Source organism: Podarcis erhardii (genome assembly GCF_964252035.2).
Source record: "Podarcis erhardii genome assembly, chromosome: 7".
Classification (NCBI taxonomy): domain Eukaryota; kingdom Metazoa; phylum Chordata; class Lepidosauria; order Squamata; family Lacertidae; genus Podarcis; species Podarcis erhardii.
Window position 1 is genome coordinate 20,203,114 of NC_138511.1, and position 17,230 is coordinate 20,220,343.

At 47.3% G+C, this 17,230-nt stretch overlaps 1 long non-coding RNA gene across 1 annotated transcript in view; it reads left to right on the forward strand.

Annotated features, from left to right (window-relative positions):
• LOC309347071 overlaps nt 1–16,883 on the forward strand; it is a 131,345-nt gene extending 114,462 nt beyond the window's left edge. The window contains exon 5 of the long non-coding RNA XR_014158817.1: nt 16,794–16,883. This is a non-coding gene — a long non-coding RNA (uncharacterized lncRNA). The remainder of the gene's footprint in view (nt 1–16,793) is intronic.
• The last annotated feature ends 347 nt before the right edge of the window (nt 16,884–17,230 follow it).

Below are 17,230 nucleotides of genomic sequence, written 5' to 3' on the forward strand. Positions count from 1 at the left end.
CAACAGCAAAACAATTTTGATTGAGTTGGTTTCCTTGTCCCATGTCCAGCTTGGCATGCTATCCAAGGCTTCTGTCTATGTCTCTACGTCCCTTCAAGAAGCATGACACTGGACTTGATGGGCAGTTGCTTGGATCCAGCAAGGATCCTTTTTCTTCCTAGCTCTTACACTTTCTTATAGGGATGGGCACCCCTGGCCCTTTGGATGTTGCTGAACTGCCACTCCCATCATCCTCAACCATTGGCCATGCTGGCTCCCACGGTTGTTGTTGGGAGATGGAGTCCTACAACATCTGGAGGGCCACAAATTGATGTGGATGTCACTAAAATCTCCAAGCTGGGGTTGGTGGTGGGTGCAAGTTGTCCATAACGCATATATTGACAAATGTACACATCGCTTGAATGTTAAGGCACTGTGCAATGTGCTATCTGGCAATTTGCAGAATGGAGAGTCTCATTTTGACATAGTATAGGTATCTGACCATTGCCATCAATGAGCCAGTGTGGTGTAGTGGTTAAGAGCAGTAGACTTGTAATCTGGTGAACCGGGTTCGCGTCTCTGCTCCTCCACATGCAGCTGCTGGGTGACCTTGGGCTAGTCACACGTCTCTGAAGTCTCTCAGCCCCACTCACCTCACAGAGTGTTTGTTGTGAGGGAGGAAGGGAAAGGAGATTGTTAGCTGCTTTGAGACTCCTTAGGGTAGTGATAAAGCGGGATATCAAATCCAAACACTTCTTCTTCTTCTTTAGTCTCCTCACCCCTTTGGGCTGATTGGAGCCAATCAGAGTCAACAGAGGTGACCAGACACTGAGGACTGACTCCTAGGGTCACTCTGGAGAAAGTGCAAGGGAAGAACACAGAGGAGGAGCTGTTCTGTATGTTGCAAAGCTCAGCGTTTAGGAGCACTGAAAACACAAGTTGATTCAGTTTCGGGATAACAGTGTGCAAATTTTGCTCTGTACAATGGAACTTCCAGGAAAACCCAACTTAAAATATTGGAACACCTCAAATCATTTGCCTGTGTACATACACGGGAAATCGTAGATCTAGCTGAAAGGTTACACATGGAGATCTCCACTGATTGCTGCCATGCACCCCTAATTATTATTATTGTAAAATATTATTTTATAATCTTAGAGGGGTGCGGCTGTGAGGGGGTGTGGCTAATCATCATGAAGGGTCCCTGCACTTCTGAGTTTGCCACTACAGGAGTGCTTACTTGGGAGTATGGCCTGTTAAACTCAGTGGGGCTCAGTTCTGTGTGGACACCTGCAGCAGATACGGGGAGCCTGTGACTCTCCAGATGCTGCTGAAGTACACCTTCCATCATCCGTGGCCATGGACCATGCTTGCTGGAGCTGGTGGGAGTTTAGTTCAGCAACATCTGGCAGGCCAAAAGCTTCCCACACCTAACTTACTGGATTGCACTGTTCCAATGCAGCTGGCCTTCAAAATATGCAGGTCTGTGCGTTCCAAGCTCTAGCGCAGATGTTTTTTCTCTCTCCCCTCCCACCCCAGTAAAAATTAAAGGCAAATTTCATATCTGCATTGAAAAGGGGGCACAAATTGTCTCAATCAGCTCTGAAACTTTGGGCCAGCCACAAGACACAGCAGGAGTTTTCCAAATCCCTGAATAGTTGTCCCTTGCTGCCCTCTAGAGGGCATGACTAGATCCAATGGGCTGATGCTACTACTAAGGTGTAGATTTTGGAGGAGCATTATGAGAAATTTATTGATGACACAAGTAGTTCAACAATGGAACCAATTGTCTCTCCGTCCCTGCTCCCCTCCCACCCCTGGGCAGCCACTTCTTGGGAATGTGCTGGCTCTAGATATCCTGCCCCGAGCAGCAGGTTAGACTAAATTACCTACAACCCCCCACCCTGCAACTATGATTATAAGAAAAAGTATGATGTGCTGCAATGTGATGCTCTAGGCTGCCCCCTAGTAGCACCTGGTGGTAAAACTGTCCCCTTCCTCTATGCTTAACTGTGAGCAAATAACAGCTCTGCTCTGCTCTGTGGCTGGGTGGATTCCAGACAGAAATTGTGCCCAAGCTCAGTTGATTTACGAGGACAGAGGTTAATATATATTCAGATATATATTAACCTGCTGAGTCTACTTGGAAGAACAAGTGCTGGACTGCTGAGTCAAACACTCTTGTTTGAAATTAAATTCTTGATTTCCATGGCCAAGCGAAAAGAAACACTCCCCCCACATAGCAACAGAAGTACTTTTTTGTTTTAAATTCCAAGCACTAATAGAATTTATTGAGAGCTCATTTTGGGAGGTTGTTACTCTGTAGTCCCTTATCACAGTGCTTTTTTATAGGTGACACACTCTTTGTCCTCTTAAAACTGAAGGGACACTGCACTCTTAGGAACTCCCCCTTTAAATGTTTCAAATGTGGAAATGTATAAATGTTCTCTCCACATAGTAGCTTGTCTCCTATATTTTATTTGCTTCTTAGTTGGAAAGAGGCAAGCCCAGAACAGTGATTCCCAAGGATACAACGGGCAACCTCCTCTGACTAGGGGTAGTTCAGCTGCATCTCTGCATCGGATCAGCTGGTTGCTCCCCATCACACTTGATGCAGAAGATTCTGCAGAATGGTGTGTGTGACCCCAGCAGAGACTGATTAGACAGCCAGGCAGAAGCAGTTACTCATGGGGTAGTTACTCAGTGGACAGTCTCCTTTGTTGGATGTGCCTCTCTGCCATTTGGGGTGGGAAGGCTGTTTGCTCTGATCACACCTGCTGCAGTAATGGGAGTGCCATTATCTGTCCTTAGTGCAGAGACACAGCAGGCAGCCTCCTCTGTGGGCAAGTAATACTGCTATGTCTCTGTACTGCGGGTGGTTGAATGCTTTACTCACACCCGCTGCAGCAATGGAGCATTGTACCCTTTGCTCATACAGAAAGTGCTCCAGCTCCTTCCACATTCAGATTGCTTTTTTCTGCATCTTCCCTGCCCCCTCAAACTGTGCAGTATACCTATTTGAGATATGGGAGACCCAAACTGTATATGGTCCTCTTAATGTTTCCACCCTGGGGATTAAAATAATGGTTTTATGGATAGCTGTGAGGTTCCTAATCATTCCTAACAAGGAATTTGCCTCTTTGGTGCCAGCTACTGTACAGAGGTTGGGGTGCAGCAAAGCCCCCCCCCCCCAGACCTAGCAACAGTTCCAATTACTGGAGTGCTCATTCTGCAGAAATCTCTGCTTCCACGGCTGGTCAATATCTTCGACAAGATAGTTAATATTAAAGCACCCGCTTCCTGGAATTATGATGAGTGAGGGTTTGGTTCCTTGTTCCTAAAGGTTCCTCTGCAATTCATTTGGCCAACGTCTTAATGTGCCAGAGAGCCCTGAGCCAACCATTCACTTTAGCAATATTAATTCTCTCTCTCTCTCTCTCTCTCTCTCTCTCTCTCTCTCTCTCTCGTCAGCTTTGCTTACATTGTGATTTTAATTCCTACGCTGTCTATATTCTGTCTCACTAGCCTTCCACCCCCACCCCTTCACCATTTTCTGGCTTGATTCCCTTCTAGAAAAAAATGGTCTATGCAACTACTTCTGAGTTTAAAAGCCACATTGACATAATGCATAATGAATGGTTCGTTTGCAGGTGGCTGTTGCGCTTTGTTCATGCTATTTGTGCAGAGAGAGGATGAAGGCCAAACAGCAGCTGGGAGGCCTGCTGCTCTTCCTTTACATCAATCTTTCACCTCAGTTTTTTTTGGGGGGGGGAGGTCCCTTTAGGGGGCATCTAGTCTGACCCCGCTGTTTGTTGCAGAAAACTCAGTGCAAGAGCAACCCCAACAGATGGCAGCCCAGCTTCTGCTTCAAGACCTCCAGTGTTGGAGAGTCCACCATTCTTCTAAGTCACAGTTGGGTGACTTTTTCAGCCTAAAGGCCACATTCCCTTCCTGGGTAGGAGTCCGGGGGCCATGGAGCAGTGGCGGGTGGGGCCACAAGCAGGAGTAGGCAGAGCATTGAATGGAAATGTTTGCCTTTGTACAAGAGGATAGATTGCATGCACACGCAAGCACACCTTTCCCTATGCTCCATCCAAGGAAGCCAGAGGCATTATCAAGGTTGAAGGACACATTTACAGCCAAGGAAACTGTGAAGCAAGACCAGTGAACGGTGTGTCTGTGGAGAGTCCCGGGGCCAGATGGAGAGGCCTGGAGGGCCGCATGTGGCCCCCCAGACTTAGGATTCTCTACCCTTGGCTTGCACCGACTGCAAGCAGCTCTCCAGAGTTTTGGAGGTAGGCACCCTGCCCAGCTGGACCTGGAGAAGCTGGGGATTGAACTTGGGACATTCTACATTCCAAGCAGATGCTCTGTCACTAAGCTAAGTTCCTTTCCTTGAGACACAGCAATGTAGGAAGTTGCCTTATACTTAGTCAATCTTGCTCCGGGGATGCTCTATAGAGACTCACTGACCCTTTTGCCCAAGCCTACAGGGGATTGGCCTTGAATTTGACAAGCACATTGGCAAGGCAGCCAGGGCAATGGCTTGCCTCTCCAGAAGGGTATGGAAGAACTTGGTGCTAATGTCCAATGCCAAGGTCTATCGGGCTTGCATGTTGAGCACGCAGCTTTATGGAAGTGAGTCTTGGACAACTTGCAATCACCGTAAGTGATGCCTCAATGCCTTCCACATGCACCACATCAGGAAGATTTTGGTCATCACATGGCAGGACAAGAGTATCAAGCAAAGATGTGCTCTCCCAGGCCCACATTCCCAGCATGTTCGCATTCCTGTCTCAGTGACATCTGTGCTGGGTTGGTCATGTCCACAGAATGGAAAGTGGCAGGATCCCCAAGGACGTACTCTATAGAGAGCTGGCTTCTGGCACCAGGCCAATGGGCAGACCAACTCTGTGCTACAAAGATGTCTGCAAACACAACGTGAAGGCTGGTCACATCAACCCTGCCCTGTGAGAGTCCTTTGCAGACAACTACAGCACCTGGAGGCAGAGGTGGAATCTACACACACACACACACATTAAAAATGCTGTGAAAATGCTTTTATTTAAAACATTTTGAATAGATAGATAGATAGATAGATAGATGATAGATAGATAGAATTTGCCATAGCTCACCATCGCCATCCAGTGTCACATGTGTATACAGTGGTACCTCGGGTTAAGTACTTAATTCATTCCAGAGGTCCGTTCTTAACCTGAAACTGTTCTTAACCTGAGGTACCACTTTAGCTAATGAGGCCTCCTGCTGCCACCGCACCGCCATCATGTGATTTCTGTTCTCATCCTGAAGCAAAGTTCTTAACCCAAGGCACTATTTCTGGGTTAGCAGAGTCAGTAACCTGAAGCGTATGTAACCCGAGGTACCACTGTATTGCACTTTGCAACACACTTAAAACGTTTTATTTGCAGCTATATTAGCTTAAGTCCAGGCAGTCAGGATGTGCATCCAAAGCTGTGACCAGAGAAGGAATGACTGTTGGGAAGAGCTCAGAAAGATGGAACACCCTTGTGAATCTGCAGCAGCACAACCGGATGCCTTCCTCTGCCCCAGCTGCAACAAATCATGTCTCTCCCATGTCGGTCTCTACAGCCACTGCAGGCGCTGCAGGCTTGCGGCAGTTCGGCTTCACCCCCAAAGGTGCACTCTGCCACTGTCTCATGAGACAGACAGATGCCAACAACTTGCTCAGTTCTGTTGACACTGACATGTGCCCCCCTGTCCGCAGTCCTACTTGGTGTTGCCAGAGATCGAGCCTGATGCTCCGCCACTGAGCTATGGCCCTTCCCTTAAGATGTAAGGAGCTGCCTTATACAGAGTCACAGGGACACGGGTGGCGCTGTGGTCTAAACCACAGAGCCTAGGGCTTGCCAATCAGAAGGTCGGCAGTTCGAATCCCCGCAACGGGGTGACCCCCCAATGTTCAGTCCCAGCTCCCGGCCACCTAGCAGTTAGAAAGCACGTCAAGTGCAAGTAGATAAATAGGTACCGCTCCAGCGGGAAGGTAAACGGTGTTTCCGTGTGCTGCTCTGGTTCGCCAGAAGCGGCTTAGTCATGCTAGCCACATGACCAGGAAGCTGTCTGTGGACAAACGCCGGCTCCCTTGGCCTATAGAGCGAGATGATTGTGCAACCTTGTGCAACCCCAGAGTCGTCCGTGACTGGACCTAATGGTCAGGGGTACCTTTACCTTTATACAGAGTCACAGCCATTGGCCTACCAGTAATGTCTACTGCCCAGGGTTTCAGGCAGGGGACGTTCCCATCCCTACTTGGAGATGTCATGGGGACTAAACCTGCATGCAAAGCAGATGCTATGGCCCTTCCCCAACTCTCTCCTCTTGCCTTGTTGCGAGGCTGTCTCCTTTGTCTGGGAAGAGGGGCATTTCATCTGATAAGGTACCTGATGCCAGGCTGGGGCAGGGAAAGTCTCCATTTGTCGGTGAGCCTGGGAATGCTGCCAACGAACTGAAAGCATTGCTCTGAGAGTGGCTGCGACTGGGAGCCAAGGGCCCTCCATGCGCTGTATATCTCTCTTTAGTTAGCTCCTGTCAGGAGGAAATGCATTTTTTACTTGCCTTTCTGGCACCCAGCTCCCCAGCGCCTTTCAATTAAATTAATTGCTCCAGTGAATTTTCGCCTCTTCATTACATTAAGCACTCTCAGACAGGCTCCTTCTCTGAAGAGTTTCATTTGCGAAATGGTTTTAATTTTTTAAATGTGCGTGTGATGGTGGGAGAGGGGGGTAGAATTGGACAGGGTGGCCAAGCAACTAGCATGTTGGGCTTCCAACTGGTGCTGCAATTCTTCAGCACAGTGCTAATTCCAGGTTTGGGGAGTGAGGGCATGAGCCAGGTGTTCTTGACGTGCACCCCTCCCTGAAGACCACCACCACCTCCTTCTGCCCATTGGCTCATTGCTGGCACTAACTGGCAGCAGCTCTCCAGTGTGTCAGACAGAGAGTCTTTCTCAGCCCTACCTGGAGATGCCGGGGACTGAATCTGGGAGTTTCTGCATGCTCTACCACTGAGTTATGGCATTTCCTTCAAGACATAGGACGCTGCCTTGTATGGAGCCAGACCCATTGACCCATCTAGCTCAATACTGTCTACACTGACTGGCAGTGGTTGTGCAGGGTTTCAGACAGGGAGTCTCTCCTGGCCTGCTTGGTGATACAGGGGAAAAGATAATGATCATTGGCTTTTTTTTGAGTACCAAGAGAAAGCTTTAATTACTCCTTTGTCTCAGGACACACAGCAGAGTCATCAGGAATTGCATAAAGGTTAAATGACTGAGCTGCAGCAATAAAACTGCTGGCACATCTGCAAAGCTAAGCAGTGGCTGGTATGGTTTCAAACTGGCCATGTGTTGAGCTTTCTGCATTGCAGGAGATTGGACTAGATGACCCTCGGGGTCTCTTCCAACTCTCTAATTCTATGATTCTAAGTACCGATTCAAAAGTGGTTTCTGCTTCAAACTCACTAGGTAGCCTAGTGAGGCTAGCCACATATTGACCTACCTTATAGGGATGTTGTGAGTATTACAGCAAGATGTGAAGTACTTTAAACACTACCCAGGAGCAATGTATACTTTTACAGTACTATCAATTTACCCTAACTACAGCACTGCAGTAATGCCTACCAATCAGAAGATGGCACTACACTTTACTTTTAGCTAGAAGCCAGGTTTCTCCGTAGACTCCAATTCACTGGGGTTTTCTTTGGCAAAGATGCGGAATCCAGAGGGGGCATCTGCATTCTTGCAATGCAGACACAGGATCAGATGTTATGCCTTATTGCTTACTCGCTTGAAACCCCAGGAGGGTTTCATTTTACAGAGGGACTTTTCATTCATCCATACAAATTTATTCAGCCCATGGGCACATTTGCAAACCGGAGAAAGTACTGTAGGTGCCACATTTTTTATTATTCAGGAAAGGGGTATAGCTCAGTGGTAGAACATCTCTGCTTTGCTTGCAGAAAGTCCCTGGCACCTCCAGGTAAGGCTGGGAAACTCCCTGTATGTGACGCTAGAGAACCACTTCCATTTAGTGTCAGCAAGCCCTGAGCTAGAAGCACCTATGGACCTGACTCTGTTCCTGGTATGCTTTGACCTCTCTTTCCAGGAGATGGTGCAGACTGGTCCTAGTGGCTCTGTTCTGCCTCCATGGTGGGAGCCAGAAGAATACCAGTTGCTGGAAACTGCACTATTGGAGAGCGCTTTTGTGTCCAGATCCTGCTTGTGGGCTTCCCACAGGCATGTTGCACCTTGGGAGGCCAGGGTTCAAATCCCCACTCAGCCATGAAGCTCACTGGGTGACCTTGAGCCACAACCACAGTCTCTCAGCCTAATCTCAGGGTGGGATTAAAATGAGGAAGGGGAAGAACCATGTATGCCACCTCGATTTCTTTGGAGGAAAAGGTCGGATACAAATGCAACAAATAAAATTGGCAGACACTGGAGAGACCTGTCAGGAGTAAGCATGGACCAATGGTACCAAATAGTATGGGAAACAACCCTACTAGAAAAATTAACCAATAAACTGAAACTGACACGGGGACAAACAGAAGAAGCCCCTGTATGGCTCCCCTTTATCACACACACAGCCCAACGAGACAATGATAGAAATCCACCAACAGTATACAAATCAATATGGCTAACCTGATTCAAAACACACACACACCCCACTCACACACGAAAACAAAGACCACCACAGCCAACCACAAATGAATAACCACACCCTAGGCCAACCCAGCCTCTCTCACCACCAAAGGAACACAAGTGAACAGCAGAGAACCTGCACAAGCAACGCTGACACCAAACCCTACATATAGTAAGTAAAATAGAAACATCGCCACCCGACCCCACCCCCACCCATCTTCCCCGCCTCCACCTCTTTCCCCCTTTTCTTCCTAATGTCTCAACAAATGAAACTGATTTGTAAAAATGTTACATGGGGGGGGGGGAAGTGCGAGAGAGAGACATTGCACACTTTTGTAAATCAACAAAATCTTTAATAATACACACAAACACACACACAAACACAAAAAAATAATTAAAAAATTGGCAGGCCAACTGTGAGAACAGGACGCAGGACTAGATGATCCGTTGGCCTGATCCAGCAGAGCTCGTCCAATCTCCTTATGCTGCAGACTGCAACACTAGGGTAGTTTAATCTGAGTTGGTCTTAGACAACTGCTTTGCACTGGAAGTGTTTCCTTTACTGTTTTAAGAAATCCAATTACCAGAAGAAAGAGAAAAGGGTATTAAGCAGCAAAGCACTCAGTCCAACGAGGCCGTAAAAGTGGAGCCAGGAGGAAGCACAGAAGACCGTCTGTTCCCCTCGTCCTTCTCGCTCAGGGCCTGCTTATTCATTCTCCTCTTTCTAAGTACTGGCTCCAGCAGACAGCTCCGCCACACTTTATCATCCCCAGAAATAGCAGCCGAAAGAGGGGGAGAGGGAGGGGGAAGAAAAGAAGGTCTCTTCACTGAGGGCATTTCGCTTCCCTCTCCCACAACACTTTATCTCCAGCACCCAGTCAAGGCATTTGCTGCCGCTGTCACTGGGGAATCTCAGATAGGCAACTCCAACCTGTGTCTCCTCCCTGCACACTGGGCTGTTGGATGACGTTATCAACTAGGACAGCTGCAGTTTTCCGGTACCTGTCCCCAGGTTGGCACTGCCAGGCACCTGCCGATGCCCCCACTCCAGCAAGCATTGGTGGCTGGTTTATTAGGGCAAATGAAGCAGTGTCCCACCAACCTCAATCTGCCCTCATAGGAAGATAGGTGCCTTATACTGAATCAGACCATTGGTTCATCTAGTGTGGTCCAAAATGGCACCATGCACCTGGGAGATAACCGTAGCCTTAGGAGGGAACCCAATGTTTGCAGAAGTACCACCTCTCCCTCCCCCCAAAAAACAATTCTAGTAGAGGAGCAACTCTGCAATGCAACATTTGGTTGCAGGTTCCACTTATTAAAAATCTATTGGCAATTTGAAATTTAGTATTGTTGACCTTGTTGATCAAGACAATGGCAGCATCTGTTTTTATGTCTGAATCTGCCTTGCTGCACTCAGACCAGACCCCAGATCTATTTGCTGGATCACAGCTTTACCCTAGGTGGATAAACTCTGCATGGTCATTGTCCTCAAACAACCAAGGCCTTTCATTTCCCATTAGCTATTCAGGAGGATTATATCATAAGTCACTTTAAAACACAGAAACACAAATTTTGGTCTTTTGCAGACATTGCATAATGTTTTGATCCCTGCACTGGTGAGTCCAAAGTATCATTTATATGAATAGAAATATATGTTAGGAACATAGGGAGCTGCCTTACGCAGAGTCATACCATTGGTTCATTTAACCTCTGAGCAATGGCTGTTTCCCAAATGCACCATTTAATGCATCATGCAAAAATGAACATGTACACAAAAGTTAAAATGTCTATAGACAATAGTGCCTTCATAAAATCACATTATTCCAAGTATTCAGCAGTCCTCAGTACCGCTGGTATTCAAATGTGCAAACACTCAACATTCATTTGGTAAACATTTGTCAGTAAATATTTGCTCTTTGGCAAACTACAAGAGCCAACAATGGACTTTAATCCTACTGCAGGATTTTCTCCACACGTCCAATCTTGAGGCCAAAACACATATTTATGTCAGTGGTGTAAGTAAGCAGTGGTGATGATTGGGGTGCCACTATTGTTGGTTCTCTGAAGCCCTTATCTCCCTTGGTTACAGTTGTCCCCAGATTGTCATTATTCTTTGGGAGGGTTCAAGCACACACCAAAAATTCAAGTTTGTGCAATTAGGATAATAGAATCCTAGAACTGTAGAGTTGGAAGGTATCCCAAAGGTCATTAAGTCCAACCCCCTTCAATGCAGGAACCACTGGAATCTACAGTTAGTTGAATGGAGTGCCTTGCTACTCTGGGTGCAACAAATCCAATCTCTAAAAAAGAACAGCAGGTTTGGTTTTATGTTTTGTTGGTTTTTTGGGTTGTGTGGGTTTTTTTTTTTTTGCAGTCAGGATAATACATTGAGAAGTGTGGGGTGAACAATTGAGGGGGAGTTGTTATGGCCATGGTGCAAACAAATCTAGGTGAAATCAGGCTCATTGTTGAGTAACCTCCCTGCAAACGAACGAGAAGGAAGGCTCAAGAAAGACCAGACACCATTTAACCTTCCGGCGAACTTTGTGCAAGCAAATAATAATGAATAGGTGCGGTAGGAAGCAGGAGCAGGTGCCCCCATTTTAATTTCCCACAATCCCCTGGAACGAAACTCCTTTGGGGGGATTGTGGGTAATTAAAATGGTGTCCAATTCACAATCTAGCTGCTTGGTGTATGTGTGTGTGTGTGGGCGTGTGTTGTTGAGAGGGGTAGCCCCAAGGCCAGTCTCAGCACATCAGTGCCCGCCCCCAATCATAGGAACATAGGAAGGTGCCTTATATCAAGTCAAGCCATTGATCCACCTAGCTTAGTAGTGTCTACACTGACTGGCAGTGGCTTGCCAGTATTTCAGACAGAGGTCTCTCCCAGTCTGGCATGGAGTTGCCAGGCAATGAAACTGGGACCTTTTACATGCAAAGCAAAGGCACTTCCACTGATCTACTGCCCCTCCCTTGCCCAAGGATGCTAAGTGCTGACTGGCCTGGAGCTATCCCCACCAAATATTTAATGCTTTCCTGCATGCTCTGCAATTATCGTAGGAGGTCCATAAATAACCTTCTCCCAGTGAAGGTAATCTAGAAAGTGAGCAGCAGATGATCCAAGTTAGGGATGGCGGTGAGGAATGGGTGCTTTAAAACACACCCACTCCCACCATGCAGCTAGCATAATGTGCTGAGGAGTGCATGTCTTTTAAGAGCTGGTAATGAAGTCAAGACGAGGTCAGTTGTTGGAAAGCAATGATGGACCTGAACAAAGAGGCATGGCGGGAGGTTGCTTTTTCGTCCTGTGACAGCACAGCACGGCCAAGGCAGATTCGGGGAAGCTGTCTATGCTTCTTCTAAAACAGCAACAGATTAGACCAGGGTGAAGGAGCCTATTCACCCCAAGGGCCACATTCCCTCTGGTGCAACATTCCAGGGGCCACGTGCCAGGGGTGGGCAGGGGCAAAAGTGGGCAGAGCAACGAATCTGAATGTTGCCTTCATCCTCAAACAGCACTCTTTCCAGTTGTGATTTCCAGCACCTAACCCTAACCAGGTTAGTAGGGTGATGGTTCTCCTGGGGGCTGAACGGCCATGGAAGGCTGACTTATGGGTGGAATGGAGAAGCCTGGGAAACAGCAAGGCCAGCCGGCTGGAATCCCTGACAGGAGGAGCAGCCTGTGCTGCAACCTTCTGTTGCAGATCCCACTATTACCAGTCTGGACCAGCACCAAGGCAGGTCACACAAGCAGAAGCCCCTCCCCTCCCCCTCTGTTTCCAATGTCTCCTGCACTGGCAAGGAGCTTCAGTCATCACACACACACACCATTAGGCTGATCGCTTAAGCTGCCTTGCCCCATCTTTGAAGGAGGTGAGTTGGCAGGCACCTCGAAAGAGGAGATGGAGGATAAAATCCAGCTGTATTTGGGTACTCTGCTTGAAATGAAAAAAGCATCAAGGGTTCTGGGAAAGAGGTTTCCAGTAGAAAGAGGTGATATTAAGATTCAAGGCACGGTTTTCTTCTTCTTCTTTTGGCACAAGCCCCCAAACTGTTGAAATATCAGAGCTGTATCTCATGGATGCCCTCCACGCCACAGGGCAGAGGACTGGCTGCTTACAAGGGTGCGGGGGTCTGGAATGTCCCTCTCCCTCCTACCCATTTCTCTTCCTGCCCCCCTCCCCCTGCCCTCCATGGCAAGGGGGTGGGGAGGCGAGGGAGGCGGAATAGAGAGATTTCCAACCTGCAATTCTGCAGTTCCCTTAAATCCATAAAAACAGGATTAATGGGTGCAAACTGTCAGGGAGAAGATAATTAAAAGAGAGAGAGAGAATTCTTGAAGTTTAGCCAAATACTTAATGTAACCATTGCCATTGCCATTAGCGTGGGCAAGAAAAGAGAAGGGTGAGGGGGAAGAAAAGCACTAAAAAAAAACTTTAAAACCCCCCACCCTCCAAGCTCTTAAAAGATTTTTCTTTCTTCTATAATATATACATCAATTTCCTTTTAAGTCTTGTACAGAAGGAAGAGATTAGTCCATAAATAGGAGCCCCTCTTTTTTCTGGTCGCCAAACCTCAAAAAGGTTGTTATAGTACTAGAAAGGGTTCAGAAAGGGGCAAAGAACAAGATCTAGGGGTTTAGTGGAGCAACTGCATTGTGAGGAAAGGCTGCAACATTTGGGGCTTAGAGAGAGGGGGGCGAGTAGAGGGGGGATGTGATAGAGCTGTATAAAACGAAGCTGGGGGCTTCATGATAATCACAGCCAAGTGCACCCCCTCACGGCCACACACTCTTCTAAGGTTTGTTGTTGTTGTTGTTGTTGTTTAGTCATTTAGTCGTGTCGCGACTCTTCGTGGCCCCATGGACCAGAGCACACCAGGCACTCCTGTCTTCCACTGCCTCCCGCAGTTTGGTCAAACTCATGCTGGTAGCTTCGAGAACACTGTCCAACCATCTCGTCCTCTGTCGTCCCCTTCTCCTTGTGACCTCCATCTTTCCCAACATCAGGGTCTTTTCCAGGGAGTCTTCTCTTCTCATGAGGTGGCCAAAGTATTGGAGCCTCAGCTTCAGGATCTGTCCTTCCAGTGAGCACTCAGGGCTGATTTCCTTCAGAATGGATAGGTTTGATCTTCTTGCAGTCCATGGGACTCTCAAGAGTCTCCTCCAGCACCATAATTCAAAAGCATCAATTCTTCGGCGATCAGCCTTCTTCATGGTCCAGCTCTCACTTCCATACATCACTACTGGCTTCTAAGGTTTGAATACTGTTATATAAGATAATAGTAATGAGGAATGCAATGCAGCAATGATCAGTGCAGATCCCCATGTGTTGACTTTCAGCTAGATCTTCTATTTTCTGTTCATGGTGGTGGGCAAATGATTAGAAGTGCTCCAATACCTTTTTTCGGAGTGACTTAAGGTATGTTTCCCACGAAGTTCCGTTGCATGTAGCAGGCCTTGCACGCCGTTCACTTGAAAACAAAGCCCCTTGCGTTTTCAGTGAGCTGAATGTTTAGCTTTGGGATGTACAGAACAACTCCTCCCTAGTGCTCTTCCAGCTTGCCTTCTCCAGGGTGACCCTAGGAGCCAATCCTCAGTCGCTCACTTCCATTCTCTTTCATCAGCTCCAATCAACATTATCTACCTTTAAAATTGATCAGATTTAGGGTATTGTCTTTGTGTGTTACATGAGCCTGTGGGGAAGGGATAGAGATCCAAAAACAGGAAGCCCTGGGGGGCGGAAGTCAGCAGCTGCTTACTCATGAGTAGCCCTACCAGCAATCAGCCAGGAAAGGTTGCAGCTGAGGAAGGGCCTGGGCCTGGTAAGATGCTGCAAGCTTCCAGGTTGGGGCTGATGGCTTATTAGCCTCAGAGGGCGGCAGGGAAGGAAAAGCACGAGCAGCTTGTTTTAATTCTTCCACAAACTCTAATCCAGAGCTTTCTGAACTGTGTGTCGTGACATGTTTGTGTGTCAGCTGCGGTGTGTAGATGTGCTGTGTCCGTATCTCTTATAAGGGGTTAGTTTAACCTCCAGTTTGCTAATAAAATTGAATTACTGCATTGCAAAATGATGCATGTCTAAAATGTGTGTCACCAACATAAAATGTCTGGAAAGCTCTGCTCGAATCTGACAAGAAGTCAGCTGTGCACATCTTATACCTTTGAAGCACATCATTTTCCCTCAAAGAATTCTGGGCACTGCAGTTTCTTAAGGGTTGCTGGGAGTTGTAACTCTGTGACGGGTGAACTACTACAGTGCCCAAAATGATTTGAGGGAAAGAAGAGTGTTCTAAATGGATAGCGTAGACACAGCCTGAGAAATAGGGCTGACCCACGGCTGGAAACAGTTTGAATGCCTGGGTGCATTCAGGATGCAGAGAGCAAGGACAAAAACAAAACTACCTATGAGCACATGCAGAGTGTGGCAGGAAACAGTGGCGTAGCGTGGGGGGTGCAGGGGGGGCCGGCCGCACCGGGCGCAACATCTGGGGGTTAGGGTTAGGGGGCACAAATCCACGGGTTAGGGGGCACAAATTACTTGCCTTGCCCCGGGTGCTGACAACCCACGCTACGCCACTGGCAGGAAACCAACCACCACTACTCAGGTTTGCCATTTTTTTTCATTTTCACAATTCTGCTAACTATAGCCCTTGCCATTTCCTTGAAATCTCAGGGGAGGCCAAAGGAAGAGAAAGGAGCGTGGAGACCTGCCTTATCCCCTGCCTGAACCGTACACCGCAACATTTCTCGGATGAAAATAGAGACCATAATCATACTCATAGTAGCAGCAATATTTTATTTATGCCCCCACCCATCTGACTGGGTTGCCCCATCCACTCTGGGCAGCCTTCAACATATATAAAAATAATAATTAAACATTAAACATTTTTTTAAAAAACTTCCTTATACAGGGCTGCCTTCAGATGTCTTCTAAAAAGTTGTATAGTTAGTTAGCTCAGGGATCGCATAACTCCATACCCTTCAACATTTCTCTGAAATGAAAATAGGGACGTCCTAAGGAAAAGCGGGACATTCTGGAATCAAATCAGAAACCGGGACGGCTTCTGTAAATCTGGGACTGTCCCTGGAAATTAAGGACACTAGGAGGGTCTGGTCCAGTAATATCTGCAGTCCAGGAGTTGAAATGGCTGAAAATGGCTGTGGCCCACCAGTCACAAAGGGGCGTGGGGTGGGTAGAGCCAGTCACAAAATGGTGGCAGATGGAGGTACTGATGACTTTTGCACCACCAACTTTAAACAGTGATGACTTTCCACAAAGAACCCTGAGAAGCATATTTGTTGAGGGTGCTAGGAATTGTTTGTTTTGTTTGTTTGCTTGCTGCATTTTGATTTCACTTTTTTCTTTAAGGAGCATATGTGGTGGCATACATGGTTCTTTTCCTCCTCATTTAATCCTCACAACAGCCCTGTGAGGTAGGTAAGGCCAAGGTCATGCCGTGGCTGAGTGGGTATTCGAACCTTGGTCACAGCTTTCCAAACTCTGTGTTGCAACACATTAGTGTGTCGGCTGCAGTGTGTAGGTGTGTCGCACAAACACTCCCCACACTCCTCCCGGGGCTGGAAAGGGGTTCGTTTAACCTCTGGTTTGCTAGTAAAACTGAATTACCTTGTCGCAAAATGATGCATGTCTTAAAAAGTGTGTCACCAACATGAAAAGTTTGGAAAGGGATAAACTACAATACCCAATATTCTTTTGTGGTGCGGTAATGTGCTTTGAATGTGTGGTGTGTGTGTAGGACAGAGAGATTGTTAAGGCGGCTGAATTTGACAGATTGGTCTAAAATAACCAGCCAAACCTTTAGCTGTCAATCCTTATGAAACAGGAACTGTACGAAGCAATTTGTGTTACGGGAATGGTTTTTAAATAAAATGGCAAGAGGCCCTTCCTACAACAGGGGAATTGTTGCTGTATTAGCAATCAATCAATATTCTATCATCCTTCAGATTTTTTTTATCTTAAAAAGTACCATCACGGAGGGGGTGTAACGTTTTATTTGATAAAGAGCATGGCTGCATTTCCCCCCTCTGTCCCTCAGACCTCCCCCCACTCTCGCTTAGCCCAATTTATCTTCTCCCACCACTTTCAAATGCCTCTTTAAAAAAATTCTACAGGAGGAATTGCAGAAATCCATTTCCTACGATGCCGCAGCGAGAAAGAGAAGCGTTTTTATTTCCCTGTTATTAGCCCCGTGACAAGGTAAGTAACTTTGAGAAGATGGATCGCTCAATGAAGCATTTTTACTTTCCCAATTAATCCAGGCATAATAGTAATAAATCCACCAGGAGCGGTAATTAAATACAACCGGTCTGTGGCATCCCCTAGTTGCCAGCATGTCAGAGGGAATGTACAGGAACATCCTTCTCCTGGAATTGGTTGAGGGAAAAGTCAATTGTGATGGGATGCCGGAGGTGGAGGGTGAGGTGGGGGTAAGAAGAGAAGGATGTCAAAGGCTTGAGATCACGGGCTTCCCCCCTTCGCTGCTCCCATCTACAGAGAACAGATTTATCCCATCAATCCGTGCTAGGATGCCTCTGCTGTTAAAGATGGC